The 19,937-nt window shown below is 41.8% G+C and overlaps 1 protein-coding gene and 1 long non-coding RNA gene across 4 annotated transcripts in view; both read right to left on the reverse strand.

Annotated features, from left to right (window-relative positions):
• CFAP299 (cilia and flagella associated protein 299) overlaps nucleotides 1–19,937 on the reverse strand; it is a 328,820-nt gene that overhangs the window by 122,690 nt on the left and 186,193 nt on the right. The gene's annotated exons all lie outside the window — the stretch shown is intronic.
• On the reverse strand, nucleotides 1,341–19,869 carry LOC310742566. 2 transcript variants are annotated; one of them, XR_014538561.1, is made up of 3 exons: nucleotides 19,213–19,869; nucleotides 16,163–16,302; nucleotides 1,341–1,434 (listed from the first exon to the last, which is right to left on the reverse strand). It is a non-coding gene; the product is annotated as an uncharacterized lncRNA (long non-coding RNA). The 2 variants fall into 2 exon arrangements; XR_014538562.1 differs by lacking the exon at nucleotides 1,341–1,434 and adding an exon at nucleotides 13,117–13,171.

Below are 19,937 nucleotides of genomic sequence, written 5' to 3' on the forward strand. Positions count from 1 at the left end.
GCTAACCCAGAAATAGTACCTCGGGTTAAGAACTTTGCTTCAGGATGAGAACAGAAATCATGAGGTGGCGGCGCGGCGGCAGTGGGAGGCCCCATTAGCTAAAGTTAAGGTTAAGAACAGTTTCAGGTTAAGAACGGACCTCCAGAACGAATTAAGTTCTTAACCCGAGGTACCACTGTACAAAGGAACAATGAGGAGGATAAAGGGCTTTTCATGTGGTACCTTTGCAAGTGGAGATCATTGACAGGGAGCCCCACTGCTGCTAGAAGCCCATCTTCAAAGGGGCCAACATTCCACAATTACAGGGAGCCATTTTGGATCCATTTGCAGGACTTAGGTTGGCTACAGCCCACTTCCTGCAAATGCAACATTTTCCCTCTTCAGACTCCCAGTGGATTCTAAAGGAGCTCCCTGTAACCATCAATTAGATGGCTGGTGGTTATTGCAAGCCCAGCTGAAGGCACACTCCCAGCGCCAATCAGCTAATTGGTTCCGATAGCCTTTAAAGGAAGCTGGTGTAATGGGAAGCTAACTTTGAGAGCCGTCAATCATTATTACATCATGTGAGGACTGGTGGGCAGTCCTGCCCACTTCTCAAAGGTAGGGTAGGGAAATTAAGGGTCTGGTCCACCAGCAGGATCAAGTCCTGTCCCCTGTCCCCTGTCTTCTTAGGTGACATTGGAAATGGGAGTGGCAATAAATGTGTACGACAGTCAAGATGCATCCCTTCCTCAATGAGAGACGGTTGTGGCCCTCCATGGTGGAATTCCCTTTGTACTGATCTGTGTATGGCTTCTACAGTGGTACCTTGGTTCTCAAACTTAATCCATTCCGGAAGTCCATTCCAAAACCAAAGCGTTCCAAAACCAAGGCGCGCTTCCCCATAGAAAGTATTGCAAAATGGATTAATCCATTCCAGACTTTTAAAAACAACCCCCAAAACAGCAATATAACATGAATTTTACTATCTAACGAGACTATTGATCCATAAAATGAAAGCAATAAACAAAGTACTACAGTGGTACCTCGGGATGCAAACGGGATCCGTTCTGGAGCCCCATTTGCATCCTGAATGGAACGTAAGATGCAACGGAGCACAACCCGAAAGCGCTCAACCTGAAGCACATTCAACCCGAGGTATGACTGTACAGTCAATCAATCAATCAACCAATCAGTAGCTGAACTGGGTTCCACACAGTCACAAAAAAACAAACAAAAAAGAGCCGCAAAAACAAAAACGCAAAATAAATAGCATAAATAGACAGACTTCAGTGTAACACTCAAAACAGAGCGTGTTCAGCTTCCGAAAAAAGTTCGCAAACCAGAACGCTTACTTCCGGGTTTGCAGTGTTTGGGTTCCAAGTTGTTTGAGAACTAAGTCGTTTGAGAACCACTGTATAGTGCTAGGGCAACCACATCATGAACAAACAGCAACTGTACGGAAACCAAGACCAAGTGGGGATTTGCATGCGCTAAACACTTATAGATGAATAATTACTGTAACTTAAAATAAAAACGCATCGGGTGCTTGCTCATTCTGCCATCCAGGTACTAACTATTAATGGACATGCAAGCACTGCATCTGCCTGCCAGAGTCAACAATACTGAGCTACATGAACTTAGGATAAGGCAGCCTCCTAGGTCCCCTGGTAAACAGGAGCAGATGACCTGCTGGACAATAAGAAATGAACAAGGAGTTGTCGCACCCTTGTGGGCCACAGGGCTGGTGCTCTTTGCTGGGTCCTAAGTTGCACTGGCCTGAAGTGGGTGTTAAATGCTGTACTAATTGCTTTTTTAAAAATCTACTCAGCTTGGCTTTCCTGGCTTGTGGATCAAGCTGATGTGAATCAGAACTAGCCTAGGCTCTCCCCCCTCTCCTTTATCCTGGAATCACCTCAGGCTGAACATTATGGAACGCCTGAAGATGGCTCCAGAGTAAATAGTTTGGGCTACAGCCACGAGGAGGGCCGTAAGTCTGTCTGTTCCAGTTAGGGCAGCTTATATTTATTGGAACAGAAGTGCAAAAATATTTGGAGGTAAAATGAACCCAACGGATGTTTTTGCTAGCCGGAGACTTTTAATGGCAACTGTGCTACTCGTTGGGAAAGATAACAGCTGAGCACGCAAAGTGTGGAAGTTGCTTTCGCGTCGTGAAAGGATCATCCAGTTCTTTGTGATTAATTGGATTATAAGTGGTTTTCCACTTCCCACCCAGATCAAGTTGGCCCTTGGAGGAATTTGTTTACTATCGGTTGCAAGGTTGAAGCGAAACACTTAAGCAAGAAGCCCTTTTCAAGAATTTAATCTAAAAGATTAAGTCTTCTCTTGTCATACTTCCCTAATACTTCCCCTTAAAAAAAAAAAAAACAACAACCCAGGTTTTCTGTTGGCAAGCACAATTTTATTGGTACAAAGAAAGAGAACATTAAGTACTTTACACTCCAGCTTCATTCCACTATGATAAAATATTGCCAATCTAAAACAAGCCCTTGTGGAGAAAATAAGGAAAAAATCCAGATGTTCTAATTTTCCTGAGGGATTGCATTTCTCTCTTTTGATGTGCTAGTACACATGAAGTGACTCTTCCATCCTGGCATAATGGGCTACCTTTGCCAAGGGGGGAGGGGGGCGGGTAGTTTTTAATTAGAGGAGGTTTGTGTCTGACCATGGAAGAAAGGGAATGCACAGCCTAGAATTAGAAAACAACAAAAACAATTAAAAGATGGCTGGCAGAACAGTGCAGGTAAGGAGGGGTGGAGTTTCTAATGCACCTGGGGTGGAATATCATCTCTTCAGGAAACTAACACAATAATCAGACCCACAGGAAAAAAACAAACAAACCCACACATTATTATTTATTCATTCATTTAATAGACCATTCAGCCAAAGGTTCAAGGCAGTGAACATTTGGAAGAATACACCACCACCACCTGCTATATCTAAAATAATAACAAAAAGCTAACGGCAGCACAATATATCATAAATAGCATAGAAGAGTGACACCAGCTAAAATAGGAGCCCAAGAAAGCAAAACGCTGGAAAAGAATTAAGAAGTTACCCTAAATCAGGCATGGCCAAACTTGGCCCTCCAGCTGTTTTGGGACTACAACCCCATCATCCCTAGCTAACAGGACCAGTGGTCAGGTATGATGGGAATTGTAGTCCCAAAACAGCTGGAGGGCCAAGTTTGGCCATGCCTGCCCTAAATGATGCACAAAGAAGCTTATGGCCCAAAGGAAACTTCTAAAAGGAAGGTCCTTAAGATACAATGAGGAACCATTATAGAACAAGGACGGTGGCTTCTCCAAAGCACAGGCACAGATACAACAAAAGACATTTCTGACGTCAGTGGCCCTGTCTGACTCCAGCTACAAAAGCTGAGGCTGCTGAAGAGGGAAGAGGCCATCTTGGTTGTGAGTCCTGGAAGACATGCTCCCTGCCTTGCTGGCCTAATTTCTCACCTGGCCTGAGAGGGCGGGGCCGGACTGACTCCAGCTGCAAAAGCTGAGACTACTGAACCTACCATTGGGCTGGGGTATTGTTTGGCGAGGCTTGTTACTCTTATTGATGTTGTTGTGTTTTTTATATCTTTATTTTTATATCTTTATGAGGAAACGGTTCGACTTGGTTGCATACTTTTGGATGTGTTGCATTTACAGTGGTACCTCGGGCTGCATACATTTCAGGTTACAGACGCTTCAGGTTACAGACTCCGCTAACCCAGAAATAGTAGCTCGGGTTAAGAACTTTGCTTCAGAATGAGAACAGAAATCTCAGGCGGCGGCAGAGGGAGGCCCCATTAGCGAAAGTGGTGCTTCAGGTTAAGAACAGTTTCAGGTTAAGAACAGACCTCCGAAACAAATTAAGTACTTAACCCGAGGTACCACTGTATTGTTCATGACTACCTCGGTTATGTTTGTAATTACTGTAAATCTTTTTTGTGTTGCAAGCCGCCTTAGTGTTAACTATGAAAAGGCAACATACCAATAAAGTGGTGATGATGGATATCTCAAGAGGGCTGTCCTCCATGACCTTTGTAGGCTCATACACATTTTCTGGGGGCAAGTTTCATAGCAACTGCAATTTGGTCTGAGTACTGGAAATACACCAAGCTAAAGTCAGCTGGAATGCTTCTGTTGCCACCAACATTGCCTGAGCGGATTAAGTGAGGCCGACTTGGCAACTCACAGCAATCTCTTTTTGGTGCTGGGTTAAGACCTTCCTCTTTTCCCAGGAATTTGATGGAATGTGATGAGCTACGTGCTAATGATGTTTTACTATTGTTGATGGTGTTTGATGTTCTGGAGAGTTTCTTATTGCTAATTATTGACGGTAATTCTCTTTCTATCCTGAATGTAAATCACCTAGAGATCATCCCACATTCGGGAACTAATAAATGAAATCAACAACAACCATGCTAAGTGATGACTGTGTCTTTTATGCAAGCACCGTGTTCTGAAACTACCGTGAGATGGAACAAAACACTTTGAAATGTATGTTGAACATGGCACCTAGGACAGCTACGCATGGAAGGTTTTAAGGTGTTCTGTTGCACAACCTGCATGCATGCATCAGATTCAAATACTAGCCTTGAGTAGTGACTCTGTATCCCCCTCTCTCCTGCCAGGCATTTATTTGTTTATTTGTATAATAAAATGTATATACTGCTTGATTGTAAAAAATCTCAAAGTGGTTTTCAAAAAAAGAAGAAAACAATAATTAAAAAAAAACAAAAAAAAAAAACAATTAGCAACAACGTATTAAAACACTCAAAACATTAATATTGTGTCCCTGCAAATGTTTCCTCTTTCTTATATTTTGCAGAATTTATTCTGCAATGTTAACACTTTGCAAAACTGTTTTTGCCAGCAGGTCAGGGCAGTGAACTGAAGCCCCCCCCCCACTTTGAAACTCAATTTAGCAACTCCTCTAGACAGTTATGCATCAAGCATGCACTTCAATCTCCCACTGGGCTTGTCCCTCTGTTTTTTTTTTTTGGGGGGGGGTGACTTGCTTACTAGTCATTTGCTACTCTTGAAGGAAAGGTGCTTCCCCTCCCAGTTGGCACCTGTGAGTCCCAGTGTTCCCAGTCCCAGTGTTCAAAGCACTTCAAATACATTATAGACACATAGCTGTCAACTTTTCCCTTTTCTTGCGAGGAATCCTATTTGGAATAAGGGAATTTTCCTTTTAAAAAGGGAACAGTTGACAGCTATGTATATACATTATTGCGGTGATAGCCAAACTTGGCACTCCAACTGTTTTGGGACTACAACTCCCATCATCCCTAGCTAACAGGACCAGTGGTCAGGGATTATGGGAACTGTAGTCCCAAAACAGCTGGAGGGCCAAGTTTGGCCATCACTGCATTGTTGTGTTTTGTACCTCACCATCACCCAGATGCTGGACTGAGGCTGAGAGATAGAGGGACTTGGCCAAGGCATTCGTGGCAGAGGCGAGTTTCCTAATTTGTAAGCCCAAGTCTCTTTACACAATGTGAGATGCACAACATGACCAAACAAAACACAGGCAATGAGTAGCTCAGCTGCTATTAGGCTTATTAGTTCCAAAGCCGCAGGGTAATTAAAAACTAGAAAGGAAGGATATAACTAAGGTTTACTGGGGTCTCTTTATCTTGAAGGACAGGTGCTCTCTTACTGAATCATCATTACCGCCGCAGGATTCCAGCACCACAGGTGGAATCCAATTAACGGCTGTGGAATCCAATTACTGGCGAAAGGATCTCCAAAGCTGAATTATTGCTGTTTCTAATGTGGTGAGATAAAAAGATGCCAAAAATTGTAATTCTGCTATTGCCTCTGACATCAGTACACGACCCAAGCAAGTGAGATCATGCATACATGCATTAACATGCATACATCTGCAACCAAAAACCTCCTTGGTAGAGGAAAACCACTTGAAGCTGGTAGGGGCTGTGATTTTCATATAACAAAACGTCAAAACACTTAATACTACTACTACTACTACTACTACTACTACTACTACTTTATTATTTGTACCCTGCCCATCTGGCTGGGTTTCCCCAGCCACTCTGGGCGGCTTCCACAAAGACCAAAAATAAACTAAGATGTCACACATTAAAAACTTCCCTGAACAGGGCTGCCTTCAGATGTCTTCTGAATGTCAGGTAGTTGTTTATCTCTTTGACATCTGGTGGGAGGGCATTCCACAGGGCGGGCGCCACTACTGAGAAGGCCCTCTGCCTGGTTCCCTGTAGCTTTGCTTCTCACAATGAGGGAACTGCCAGAAGGTCCTCGGCGCTGGACCTCAGCGTCCGGGCAGAACAATGGGGTTGGAGATGCTCCTTCAGGTATACTGGACCGAGGCCGTTTAGGGCTTTAAAGGTCAACACCAACACTTTGAATTGTGCTCGGAGGAAACGTACTGGGAGCCAATGTAGGTCTTTCAAGATGTTTCACAAATAACACACAAAAACAATCGTGAGCAAGAGGTAGTAAGAGAGACACAACTCTAGGGAGTCAGTTGCCATCTCCATATGCCTCATGAGATGTGCTGCTGGGCTTCCTATGCATTCCTACCCGTTAGTTCTCCAAAGGATATTGCTATGTCCCAATTGCTTTCAAGATGGGCAGATGGACTTTCGCCTCCTGAGAAGATCTGGGTGTGTGGGGAGGGGGCTGTCATCATGTGAGTACAAAAGGGAGGGCAGTGGAGGGAAAGAGACATGAGACCGAGATGGGGGAAAGGACTGTATTCCTTCTAGCCTTGTGAATCTTTGTGGGATAACCAGCCTCATACAACCAACATACCCAAGTCTCATTAACACATGAAGGAGTTAATGCCATAGAGTAAGCTGTCCTGCTAGGCTTAGCTCACCTTAAGAAGGGCTAGCTAATCAATCCTTTGTTCGCTCCATCTACCTGAGAAGCTCAGCATGTGAGGAGGTATGAACTGGTTGCTCCAAACTCAGATAGAAGGGCTCTAACATGCCTTTCTTGAGTTCCTACACCAATGAAACTAAGCCAAGTTTTCTTGCCTGTGCAACTTTTTCTGAATGCTGTATGGAAAAGCACATGAATCTGACCTTTGGAGAGTTCGTAGGTAAACCATTTTAAATTTACAAAAAGTATGGTCTTTTTCCATCTAAACTCTGAAAGTTTCAGTACAGCAAGAAATCAAAACCATCTGCATTAGCCTCTGAGCGGTTTAATTAGAAAGGTGTACAGGTTTTTGTCATTCATCTACCCCTTCTTGTCTGCTCTTCCAGCAAGTCACTATGAACTCTTGCCACAACATGTTGTAGATGGATGTCAACTCTTTATCTTGGAGAAACATCCTATCCTGGCTCTTAGATTGGAGTTTGAAGGAAATCACCCAAATGAAAGTGTCTTTGTCAATCAAACTGACAGTAAAAGGAAGGTTAAATGTTCTTTTTTTCACTTGTTTTGGTTATCAAATGCCCTGTGCTTTAAAAAAAATAAAATAACAAGGTTGTGCAATTTGATAGCTGGTGTTCATAGCTAGGTCAATTTCTTAGTACCTACTTTAAAAGCTCCATCATTGATATGAGATTCTCCTCAGTCGCAGCATCAAAGAGCTAGCACTTAAACAATCATAAGACATAATTGCCAGATCATTACCCTTTTCAGCTAAATTATCCTGCATTTAACCATTATTTGATGTCTATGATACAATGGTTTTTGTCAGCTCTCTTTTATTAGTCTCTCAATGGTTCGGTAACTTGGCCACGTAATCTTCAGGAGCACTGAAGATAGCATGATAGCAAATAATTTAATCGCAAGCTGGTTTGGAGATTATGCTCAAGGCTCTTAATATTCCATAATTCCATATACGGCCTGCAAAAGTGCAATAACTGGTAAAAAGTGCACCAATGAGCATTCTGTGAATCTCATCTTCTGTTTGAAAAGGATTACTTCTAGATCTTAACCCTGGCATGGCTCCTGGCTCTCACACATTAGTTGTCTATGGTTCAGCTTCAACACACAGTTAATATGGTCTCCCTCTTGCCTAGTTAGTCAGGAATCAGGGGTGAAATTTTCATTTATCAGAAATCACACTAAGAAGAGGCTGCTGGACCAGGCCAATGGCCCATCTAGTCCTGCATCATATTCTCACAGTGGCCAACCAGATGCCACAAGGAAACTGGCAAGCAGGACTCGGGTACAAGAGCATCATTCCCTCCAGCGGTTCCAGCAACTGGTATTCAGAAGCATTACCATGGAGGCAGGTCATAGCCATCACGGCTAGTAGCTACTAATAGCTTTATCTCCATTTAGCATTTCCACAAACCTGCTTGCTTGGGTGTGGGGCTGTGTCAGGAAAATCCTGACAGTGCTACTGCCCATATATAGTGGATGTTCCACTAGACCTCCACACTCCAATGGACACAGAATGATCCAATGCATACAGGATGGTGTCTTAATTAAGGCACATTTCAGTCCCTCTCATGGACCACTAAGTTGGTTTTGCTCATTTTTATGGTACTTCTCTGTAGACAGAGTGGTCCATGACTGTAGACTATATGTCCATTTGGTCCAGTTCTGTCTATCGTAACTAACAGCAGTTCTCAGTGTACTGGGCAAAAAGCTGGGAATTCAGCTATCTTCTAATTATGGCTCTTCTACCCCAACAAAAGATGGAGTAAAAAGGAGGGAATAGAGAACGTATGAGGCACCTGACTTTTACAGGGTGTCATTACTGCTACAGCTGACCTTGTGCTTCTCCTATAGGAGGCATGTCCAAAGTCCGTTTCGGGGGCCTAATCCGGCCCACCGGTCGGTTTAATCTGGCCCCTGTGGCAGTTTATTTCCTGGGGTAAAATCCAAAAAAAACCCCTCAACAACTTCAATCCTAAAAGAAGCTCAACAACTTTGGTTGGCCCTTTGGTCAACCCCCACGGCCCTTCACTTCATCAAATCTGGCCCTCTTTGAAAAAAGTTTGGACACCACCGTCCTATAGAATAATGTTATTGCAAAGACTAAGACTGGCCTCAATATTTTCACTGTGACTGATGATTAAAGAGGGAAAGTTTCTATTCTCAGAACGCTGCCAGACCTCAAGCGATAAGAACACATCACCTGTAAGCTAAGCCAACAAGTCTTTGCATGCTCAGAACTTGGGAAGCCAGAAAATGTTCCAAATGTGTTTTTCTCTCTGTGTTGGTAACAACAAGCGTAATAGTTAATTTGGCTGCCTTTGGATCTCCAGTATGGGGAAAGATCTTGGCAACCTGGATTATTTGGTGAGGGCTGAATACTAACAGGTCGGGTTGGTGTTTCAAGAGGGCGAAGTGGCAGGACACAGTGTGCCTCTGAAAGGAGCTTGTAAACATAGCTGAGCAGTTCCAGGTGCGCTGCGTCTGAACCAAGCCCTCTGAAAACCTATGGCTCTCCTCCAAGTAAACATGAGAAAATTTATTAAGGAAAACCGTGCAACTGAACTGCTTCCTTCAATTTTTTTTTTTAAAGTTGTCACCAATGGAAGCGAAGGCTCAGAAAAAATCAATATGGAGGCCAAATGGCCGAAATATTGGGAAATTCTGGAACAAGAGGGAGACAGAATAAAACTGCAGAGCTTTGAAAAATTAAAAAACAGAGTGCGAGACTGGCTCCATTACTACCAAATAATGGAGGCATATAATTTGGACAAAAAACTTGGCTTCCAGGTGGAAAAATCAAAATTGGAAACAGAATTGTTAGATCCCAAAATTAAGAATTTGTCAAGAATGTATAACTTGCTATTGAAATGGAACACTCAGGATGTAATGTTGAAATCTGCTATGATTAAATGGGCACAAGATGTTGGACACAACATCATGATGGCTGACTGGGAACAGTTATGGACCACAGGTATGAAGTTTACGGCATATAATGCCTTAAGAGAGAATTTAATGAAAATGATTTACAGGTGGTACGTGACTCCAGTCAAGCTTGCAAAAATTTACCACTTGTCCGATAATAAATGTTGGAAATGTAATGAGACTGAAGGTACATTCTTTCACCTTTGGTGGACATGCCCAAGGATTAAGACATTCTGGGAGATGATTTATAATGAAATGAAAAAGGTATTTAAATATACCTTCCTGAAGAAACCAGAGGCCTTTCTCCTGGGCATGGTCGGCCAATTGGTGCCAAAGAAGGACAGAACTTTCTTTATGTATGCTACAACAGCAGCAAGAATACTCATCGCAAAGTATTGGAAGACACAAGATTTACCCACCCGGGAAGAATGGCAGATGAAGTTGATGGACTACATGGAACTGGTGGAAATGACTGGCAGAATCCGAGACCAGGGAGAAGAGTCGGGAGAAGAGTCGGTGGAAGAAGATTGGAAAAAATTTAAAGACTATTTACAGAAACATTGTAAAATTAATGAATGCTAGAAGGATGTTGGAATGAAGCTATATGGCTTTAGTAGGAATGTTATAAAGAATTAAGTAAGAATAGATTGTTTAATGGGTCAAAGGGGAAAAAATAAGGTCAGATTGGGCTAAGATAAATTATAGGACAAAAAATGAGAAAGATGGAAAGGATTTGCTGAAATAGTTAACTGAACTGGAATACAAAAAAGGGAGGTGTGAGGAGGTCGTTGAAACAAGTAAATGAAAGACAAGATATGGAAATATTGGATGTGTTTTTAATTGTTTCTGTTCTTGCTTTTGTTTTGTTAAGATAAGCAGTGTTGTTGTTTTTTGTATCGTATTGTTCTGCTTTGTTTAACTCTTTTTCTTCTTTTTGTAATCTTTAAACTCTTAATAAATATTACTTTAAAAAAAAAGAATTGCTTCCTTCTAAGCTCCCTCCTCTTCTGGCTCACTTCCAGTCAGATTTGGGTCTCCCTCTACTTCCTGCTTCAAGTGCCACACATGCCACAACGGCCACACATACCAGGTACAAATCTAACGCAAGGATAGGGATAGGGATAGGGAGGCTGTTTCCAAATGGGCAATGCACAAAAGAGAAATGTTATTAATTTGAGGTTCTCCTACGCTGCTTCTCCAAACAGCGCAAGGAAACGGACAACAGGTGTTAAAACATGTGGACCTATAGCAAAGTTGTAGAATGCATGGGATCAGATTTGGTCCCAAGCACCCTCAATTAAAAAGAGTTCAGGAACCAAAGACCTGGAATCTTGAGAGAGATGTGGCCACTTGGAGAAGACAATACAGTGGTACCTCAGGTTACATACGCTTCAGGTTACAGACTCCGCTAACCCAGAAATAGTTAAGAACTTTGCTTCAGGATAAGAACAGAAATCGTGCTCCGGCAGTGAAGCGGCAGCAGGAGGCCCCATTAGCTAAAGTGGTGCTTCAGGTTAAGAACAGTTTCAGGTTAAGAACAGACCTACAGAACGAATTAAGCACTTAACCCGAGGTACCACTGTACTGACCTTGAGACAGATCAATGGCTCGATATGTTTCAGATGTTGATCATGCAAACAATTATGCTTAAAATCACTCCAAGTTCAAATTAATTTGTCAGCAGCCATAACATTCAAACAGAAGGATAGCAAAAAAAGAGAGGGGTGGTGGTGGACCAATAACAGATTTGCTTGCTTAGCAGACATTTCCTCAACAAGGTGCACCGATGGTTCCCTCTCTTGGACCTCACCCAGGATTTTGGGGCAATTGCAAAACAGACCAGCTTCTTCTTGACACTGAGCTAGCCTACAACAATGGCTCCATGCATAATGCATGTCCTACACAGCCACGTTTAGCTGAAGTTATAGGTTTTAAGCTGTTTTTTAAAAATCCAATCCAATATGGATAAACAACATAAATTCAAAATTATGTACATGTTGTGACCTGCACACGACTCATATATAATGGGCAAGAAATCAATGAATGAATGCTGAAACTTGAATAAGAGTTCTAGAATCTATCACATGCCCAGCTGGAATGGGATCAGTGGCTGCGCTGACTTTTCTGATGCAAAAACTGGCATTTTATACATGTACTGGTGATCTAGTAGCACCTACTCATATAACTCCTCGCTGTTTGCTGATTTTAACTGGGCTGATAGTGTGGGAAGTCAACTTGAAACAAGATCACGTGAGCTGACTTGAGAATGTTCTACTGAAAGGTGGAATATGTTCAAATAAAACAAATAAATAAATGCGAACTTGTCCTGATTTTTGAGGATTGCAGCTTCAGTACAGCTGACTGCACATAAAAAAGAAGAAGAAAAGAAATGCATATGAGAGAGGTGATAAAATAGAGTTGAAAGCAATGTTCAAAGATATAAATGCCGTTAACAACTTCTAACGTTTTTAGAGTAAACCTATCTTTCTGTAGTGATGGACAGATATTATTTTTTACAACTGAATACTAAAGTGCTTATACATTCTTAATTTCTTTATCCTCACCCCAAATAATGTTATATGTGCTAGGCTGAAACTGCATTCCTATATGTGCCCAACTGACTTCAATAGTCAATAGACTTACTCCCAAGTAAGTATGCATAGAGCTGTTACTGTTTTGCTAAATGAAATCAAGTAAGCTTCATGGCTAAGCAGATATTTGTAGCTCAAATCCAACAATAGGAAAACTTTCTGCAACAGATGGACATTTGCACAGGTATACCAGAGATCTTAGTCTTACTAAGCAACCTTTGGACAGTTATGCTATAAGGCATAATATAAATAAAAGGTATCTGAGTTGATTTGATCAGATTTTTTATTTTATGTGTCAGGACGTATTTCCATACAAAACTGAACTTTTAGAGTGCCCCAAAACCTAAATTTTATATTGTATGGCACATGGCCGGGGGGAAAACAACCTATACTGTGCATACATGTATCCAAATATATAAAATCTGCCGTTTTAGTCTTAAGAGGTCTTTTCCCAGTCAGACATCCCTGTCCACATCACAGGACCTTCTCCTCAGCCCACAAAGCTCAGCTCTCTTTCAGTAATTCTCCAAGCCTGAAGCTATGACCACACCTCTAAAATTCTACGGTTCAAGAAGAAACATTTCCAAATTATGCAACTATCAAGACTTTTGAATGATATTGTTGTCACTCTAGTCACCAATGAAGGGGAGATGCAATTGAACAAAACAAAATATAGAAAACGATTACGAGTTTATTAGATATAACATCAAATCATTACCTATCTAAATAGGAAAGATGTTTAGGACAGGACATTCCACTTTCTATTTAGGAATGGCCCTGGAAAAACACCCCACAACAAACCAACCAACAAACCAACAAACAAACAAACAAACAGTGTGACCTTAAAATACTTGTTTACAAGCTGATTTTTATACAATTTTTTAATATAGATTCAATAAATAATAATAATATGGTTTCTTACCCCACTAGGTTAAATCAGATCTATCCCGTATCTAATAATACTTGCTAGAGTTGTAAATCTTTAAAAGCTGACATTGGACATAAATTTTGGACATGCCCCAAAATAAAATCTTTTTTGGACATCTGTATTAAATGAAACATGAACTATAAATTAAGATACACTTTACCAATAGACCCCATAATAGTACTTTTTGGTTACAAGAGAGTACATGTTGTCAGACAGTAGAGAAATAGCAGTGTATTTTTAATCAATGCTCTACAGACAATTAGTTTTTACTGGAGAAAAATAAATGCTCCCACATAAGACGACCAGCTTACACAAACACAAAAAAGTGGTCTAATGTTGAGAAACATTATTAGGGTAAGGGAGGGTAGGCAGGTTGCTAACTATTTTGTTGAAACCTTGACATCTTTTATCACAACATATACAGGAGAAAGCTGATTCACGAATATTGTTGGGAATATTGTAAATATGTTTTGTGTTTTTATTTCCCCGTTACTTAACCTCCCCTCCTTTCTTCCTGCCTTTTCTCTTCAGATACATTCTGTATTTTACATTTATTTATTTCCTTGCTAATATTTGCATTTGTGGCTTATTTGATTAATTATTTAATTGCTATACCACTTAATATCTCTAAGCCCTGTAAATAAAATAAAAAGGCAGAGAATGTGGCAACGTAACTGTGGACAAAGTAAGGTCGACACACTCTTTTACACTATACAAGCCCAAGTGAGACTGTAGCACCGCAGCAATCAAAAGGGAACGCCACAGCTCATTTCCTCCATGCGCTTCCATCAATGGGAAATTTGGCACCCCAGTCTAATCTGTGAGTTTTGGAGCAATGCACCCATGAACCATCCCTCAATCTCCCCTACCCAGAACAAAACGTTTGGGAACAAGTTGATGCATTCCTTTCTCGGAAGCTGTTGTGCCATAATACCACCACCTGCAATGGGTAGGATTAGCATTTCATGTTGGCCTACTGTTTTCATAATCTTCATTACGGGAAAATAAAGCACTCAGCCTTCACAGTGTTTTTAATTAACAGAGAAATGGAAAATCACAAAGGAGAAGAAGTGCCAACTATGATCGACGGTACATATCTCATGCCAGTTCCTTGACTCGGATAGAGTAACTCCGCTGTCCTCCTGCACCTTAAAGAAAGCTGTGATTTCCATTCAATTCTACTGATTTTTTTTTTAAAGATAGAGGGTGAGATTTGGTGAGCAAGACTGTGATCCCCCCCCCAAAAAAATTAGTTCATAATACAGCCACCCAGTGTTGGCTAAAAAAGTATTGGAGCAGTTTCTGAAGATTAGTTGGGGTTCCCATTTAGAAAAATGTACCTGTTTATATGTTAAAGAGTTTGGCAATCTTGTTTGTAGGCAAGGAGATTTATGAGAATGCAAATGGGGAATTTCCCCTTGTTTACTGGCCCTGGTGGAGTGCTGAGCAGCTGTTAGCTATTCCCACTGCAGCTGGGATCATGGCTGCCATATCTAGGTAAAGGTAAAGGGACGCGGGTGGCGCTGTGAGTTAAACCACAGAGCCTAGGACTTGCCGATCAGAAGGTCGGCGGTTTGAATCTCCACGATGGGGTGGGCTCCCGTTGCTCGGTCCCTGCTCCTGCCAACTTAGCAGTTCAAAAGCACGTCAAAGTGCAAGTAGATCAATTGGTACTGCTCCGGTGGGAAGGTAAACGGCATTTCCATGCGCTGCTCTGGTTCGTCAGAAGCAGCTTAGTCATGCTGGCCACATGACCTGGAAGCTGTACGCCGGCTCCCTCGGCCAATAAAGCGAGATGAGCACCGCAACCCCAGAGTCGGTCACAACTGGACCTAATAGTCAGGGGTCCCTTTTTAAAGACCACTGCACGGTTAAGTCCAGTCAGAGGCAACTTTGTGGTGCTCATCTCTCCTCAGGCTGAGGGAGCCAGCATTTGACCACAGACAGCTTTTTGGGTCATGTGGCCAGCATGACTAAACCACTTTTGGCGCAATAAATACTGTGACAGAAGCCAGAGCGCATGGAAACACTGTTTGCTTTCCTTTCACAGCGGTGCCTATTTATCTACTTGCACTGGTGTGCTTTTGAACTGCTAGGCTGGCAGAAGCTGGGACAGAGCAACGGGAGCTCACCCTGTTGCAGGGATTCGAACCGCCAACCTTCGGATCGGCAAACCCAAGAGGCTCAGTGGTTTAGACCTGCGTCCCTGCTGCCACATCTATGAAACACCAACAGAAAGTGCAGGAGGGGATGGTAAGGAGGAAGAATCAGGACGGAGATGAGGAGAGGGGAGCAGACAAGGGCTGCTTCCTCATGCAGATCAGCAGAATACCTGCTCTTTGGAAATGTGGAATCAACAAGAATAGGGAAATGATAAAAACAAAGAGAAGGAAGATCTAGGCTCCTCCATCAACGTTGAAGCCTCTCACGTCCTGTCTTTGCTATATGATCCATCTTAAAAGAGAGGGGAATGTAATGCTGTTATTATAGTGACTACCCATTCAACTGAATTGCACCAAGAAGGTGTCATGTGAAACCTTGTGGTTTCTAAGCAAATCCATGGTTTAATTTAACAACGTTGCTCATGGGTTTCAAACTTCTTGATGCCAGTAGCTGATCTGCTATGATGCCAGAGGAAAATAAGGCTGGCAAAACTGCCATGCCTCTGCGTCATCAGAGGAGCTAAACCAAAGGCTATCAAACAGACATGACCCCATTCCCCCTACTCATGCCCACTCAGAAACAAAGCAAGGAGACAATCTGGAGTACAGGAAAAACAGGACTAAGCCAGTAGAGAAAGAGGACCCATGGGAGAACCTACAGTGAACCATTCTCCATACCTTAATCTCTGAGTCTCATGTTCATCTTTTTCTCACGACCAACCATTAAAGCCTTTCACTGTTAGAAGCTTTGTGCTTCAAAGAATATTATTCCCAACAATGATGGGTAGAAACTTGCTTGAGATTCTTACTGTCAACTTCTGGGAAGGAGAGTAATGATATGCAGTATCAGCTTCCTGGACGTACCAGAGTAACCTTCATGGTTTACCGAGAGATTATGATGTTTGAGAAAGGTCTCCAGTAAATTGCCACGTCTGTCTTCACTGTGTGGAGTATCCTGTTTGTAGGCCCTTGCCCTTTTAAAAGACTGGCTACCAGAGTACCCATTGGGGAAACTATTTTAACGCTACTGTTTAGGGAAACCTAACAATAGTACATAACCTGAAATGAGGCACACATGGTTTGTAAACAAGATATCAAACCCATATAGCAACCAACAGATAGATCTCCTGATATGTTAGCTGTACTAAATTGAACCAATTTAACTGAGATATTTATTTACTAGATTTTATAGACCACCCTTCATCAAAAGATCTCACAGTACAGAGGTGTTAAAAAGTACAAACAAACCGGACAGAAGAATAGGAAGGAAAACAAGTTTGTATGAAAGCAAATGTTGTTTTGCACAATTCCACAATTCTACCTCCACCAACTGGAGTGGAGAGGTTGAGGCCCTCACATCAGGTCCACCATTTTTAGAGTATAAGGTAGGGAACAGGTATGTATTTCCAATGTGATTATTGTTCAGGACTTTATCCGTGGACATTCAACAAGTTTCATACATTGAGTGACTATTAAAAAGGCCTCTGTACTGGGTAGGAATACCAAAGCCTTTTGCTTGGCTAGGGTACTTGGGGATGACTGATTTGTACTGATAAAGCAACGATAGCTACTGTGATTATTTGTTTGTGTCTCAGAATAAATGATCTCTACATGAACAGCTGTTTTCTTCTCTTTTTCTTTTTGCAATTTAGTCTTCAATATAAGCAAGCGAGACTTTCACCCTTGCTAAAAAATAGTCTCTCTCCCTATTTAAGTGTTCTAACAAGCCACTAATATAGCTCATCAGTCCTGCTGCCAAGTGCCCCCATTTTCCATGAGGCCTTAAGGACTCATCCCATTTTGGGTGTGAGGACATTAGAGTGCTTTGCTGAGGGAAAAGGAGGGCATCAAAACTGAGATAGTGATAAGACCCTGACCACATAGTATCTCACGCTATGGCAGGGGTGTCCATACTTTTTTCAAAGAGGGCCAGATTTCCAGATTTGATGAAGTGAACATGTGTGAGGGCCGACCAAATGGCCGACCAAAGTTGTTGACCATTTTTTTAGGATTGAAGTTGTTGAGAAATAAACTGCTATAGGGGCCGGATTAAACCAACCAGCGGGACGGATTAGGCCCCCAAAGTGGACTTTGGACATGCCATCCCCAACTTTTTACAGATTCCTAGCACCGTGAATATAAGACAATGCACTTTGATTTAGGCAAAATACACTCTGCAGTGCTGTTACCCTACCTCTCAGATTAGTGTTAAAACCAGACTACACATTACACTCATCCTGTGAAAAGCAGCCAGACTTTTTGTGTGTGTGTGTGCTTGACATTATACTGAGAGAAAGAAGGAACTGCTAATAGGCTCCTTCTCTGCTTATCTTGCTCTGCTAATTTCTCCTGCTTCTCAATTGCTGGGAAAATTAGCCAGGTGAGATAACAAGAGACAAAAGCCTGTCAGTCAGCAGCAATTCCTGCATTAAGCATTTATCCCTGATGCTAGTTTACTACATGCGGGGGGGGGGGGCAAGTATTGCATCTCCTTACTGTGTGGAACATGCATTTAAAGGTTTGACACCCCCCACCCCAATCTGTACTCTGAAGTGTTACAGTCCAGGATTCTACCACTTAAAAATTGACTCCCTGTTACAAAATAAAACAACTCTTAAACACAATAATAGAAGCTTTCACAAAGAATGATTGCTAGTTCTCAGAGCTGCAGAGGTAAGTCTGAAAGCATTGCAAAAATAATGCAAAAGTACCGGAATCAATAAATTTGCTTCTTAAGTCCCACAATGTCTATTTCCACTTTTCAAGATTTTTTTCATGGGCCATGTGCTTTATGTAACAGAGAAGGCACCAAATTACATTTACTGAGGGTGTTTCATGTGCTGCAAAACACTGTTCTTCAACCTGATCTAAGGTGGGTCTTGGCCTGACCCAGGGTGAATTGCAACAGGAGCATTCCCACCATGCAAATAAATGGTGAAAGATTAAGAAATGGGTCTGCAAAATGCATGTTTGAGTTAAAAGTGGATCAGATAGGGTTGGAGAGACATCCTCCTACTTAAGTTTTATCCCCACTTCTCCCCAATTCTACTGAATGAATTTCTAAGGTAACTGTCAAATAAACACAGCATGCCCAATTAGTTTAACTTTTGCACCTTTTGTGTTACATAGTGGAGTCATTAAAATGAAATGCAAATATCATTAATGGTTAACTGCTGGCAACACGCATGTAGCATATAATGGTTAAGGAACTGAGCTGAAGCCCCCAATCTGAACCCCATCTCTGCCCTAAACTCACTAAGTTACTTCCTTTCTTCCACAGATTGCTCCCTCTCTCAGCCTCAGAGTTTCCATTAGCAATATGAGGATAACACTCAGCCTACAAGAGAATGCCTCTGCATAGTAATGCAAATATTTTCAATTACTGTTACTACTACATCTGAAAATGCCTCCTAAGCTTAACTCATGATACATTTCCACTATAGCCTTCAGTACCGGACAGGTAGCTCAGATCCTTGACTGAGCCTATGAAAAGTGGCACACATACTTTGAGAAGGCTATTCTTTTACAGCTTATTTTTGGCACTGGAGAGACAATTACTTAGTAAACCAACTAAGCATATTTAAAACGGAGGAGGCGAGGACTGTAGCCCCTAGCAAAGCAGAAAGCTTACAGCACAGACATGCTTATATTTACAAGTCTAATCAGACATACTATTTGGATTTCTAATGAAGAGCAGTCAAATATCTTGAAATCAAAGAGAGACTTACGATCAGCAAAGTGGCAAACTCGGTCAGTTGTTGACACTGAGATTGTTCCGCAGACACTGTCCTCAACGGTTTCTCCAAAGCCAGGCAAAATTTCCAAAGGAAAGGAAAGCTCCCTATACATTTGGCCACTTTTGTAAATGCTAATAGAAACTTGGCACATTTTCTACCAGCAACAATTACTCTCCTTTTTCTTGCAGATAATTAAAAGTTTTGGGAAGAGGCATGTCACTCTTCTAATTTCAGAAACCTGTGATCCTTGGCCAACCAAAAATGTTGAGAGTTATGCAACACAGTTCATTGGGGCTGCATCAGTCTGGATTTCAGTGCCTCCGTAATACATAGGCGTCTTTAGAAGCCACTAAATGTCAAATGGCGATAATATAAGATAAAGGGAGATGAAAGGTTAATATTTATTTTGCTTAGATGATGATGATGATGATAGAAATAAAGGGGATAAGATAGGAAAGCAGTTATAAGAGAAAGAAATGAATGTGAAAGGACCAGGAGGAGAAATTAAATAAACTGACTTTTTGGGGGGGGGTAAGGTACACAGGTTGAGAATGAAAGGAGGAAGAAATTGCAGGTATTTAATGGGTAAAAATACTTTGAGAGGCATGTGAAAAGTGGAAAGGGGGAAATATAGAAGAAAAGCCTTCCCTACTTAAGAGCCTCTGGTTCAGCAAATTCTGCCTAAAATGTGGAGGCTGAGCCACAGTATCTCCAGA

The sequence above is a fragment of the Podarcis filfolensis genome (genome assembly GCF_964270895.1).
Source record: "Podarcis filfolensis genome assembly, chromosome: 9".
NCBI lineage: Eukaryota > Metazoa > Chordata > Lepidosauria > Squamata > Lacertidae > Podarcis > Podarcis filfolensis.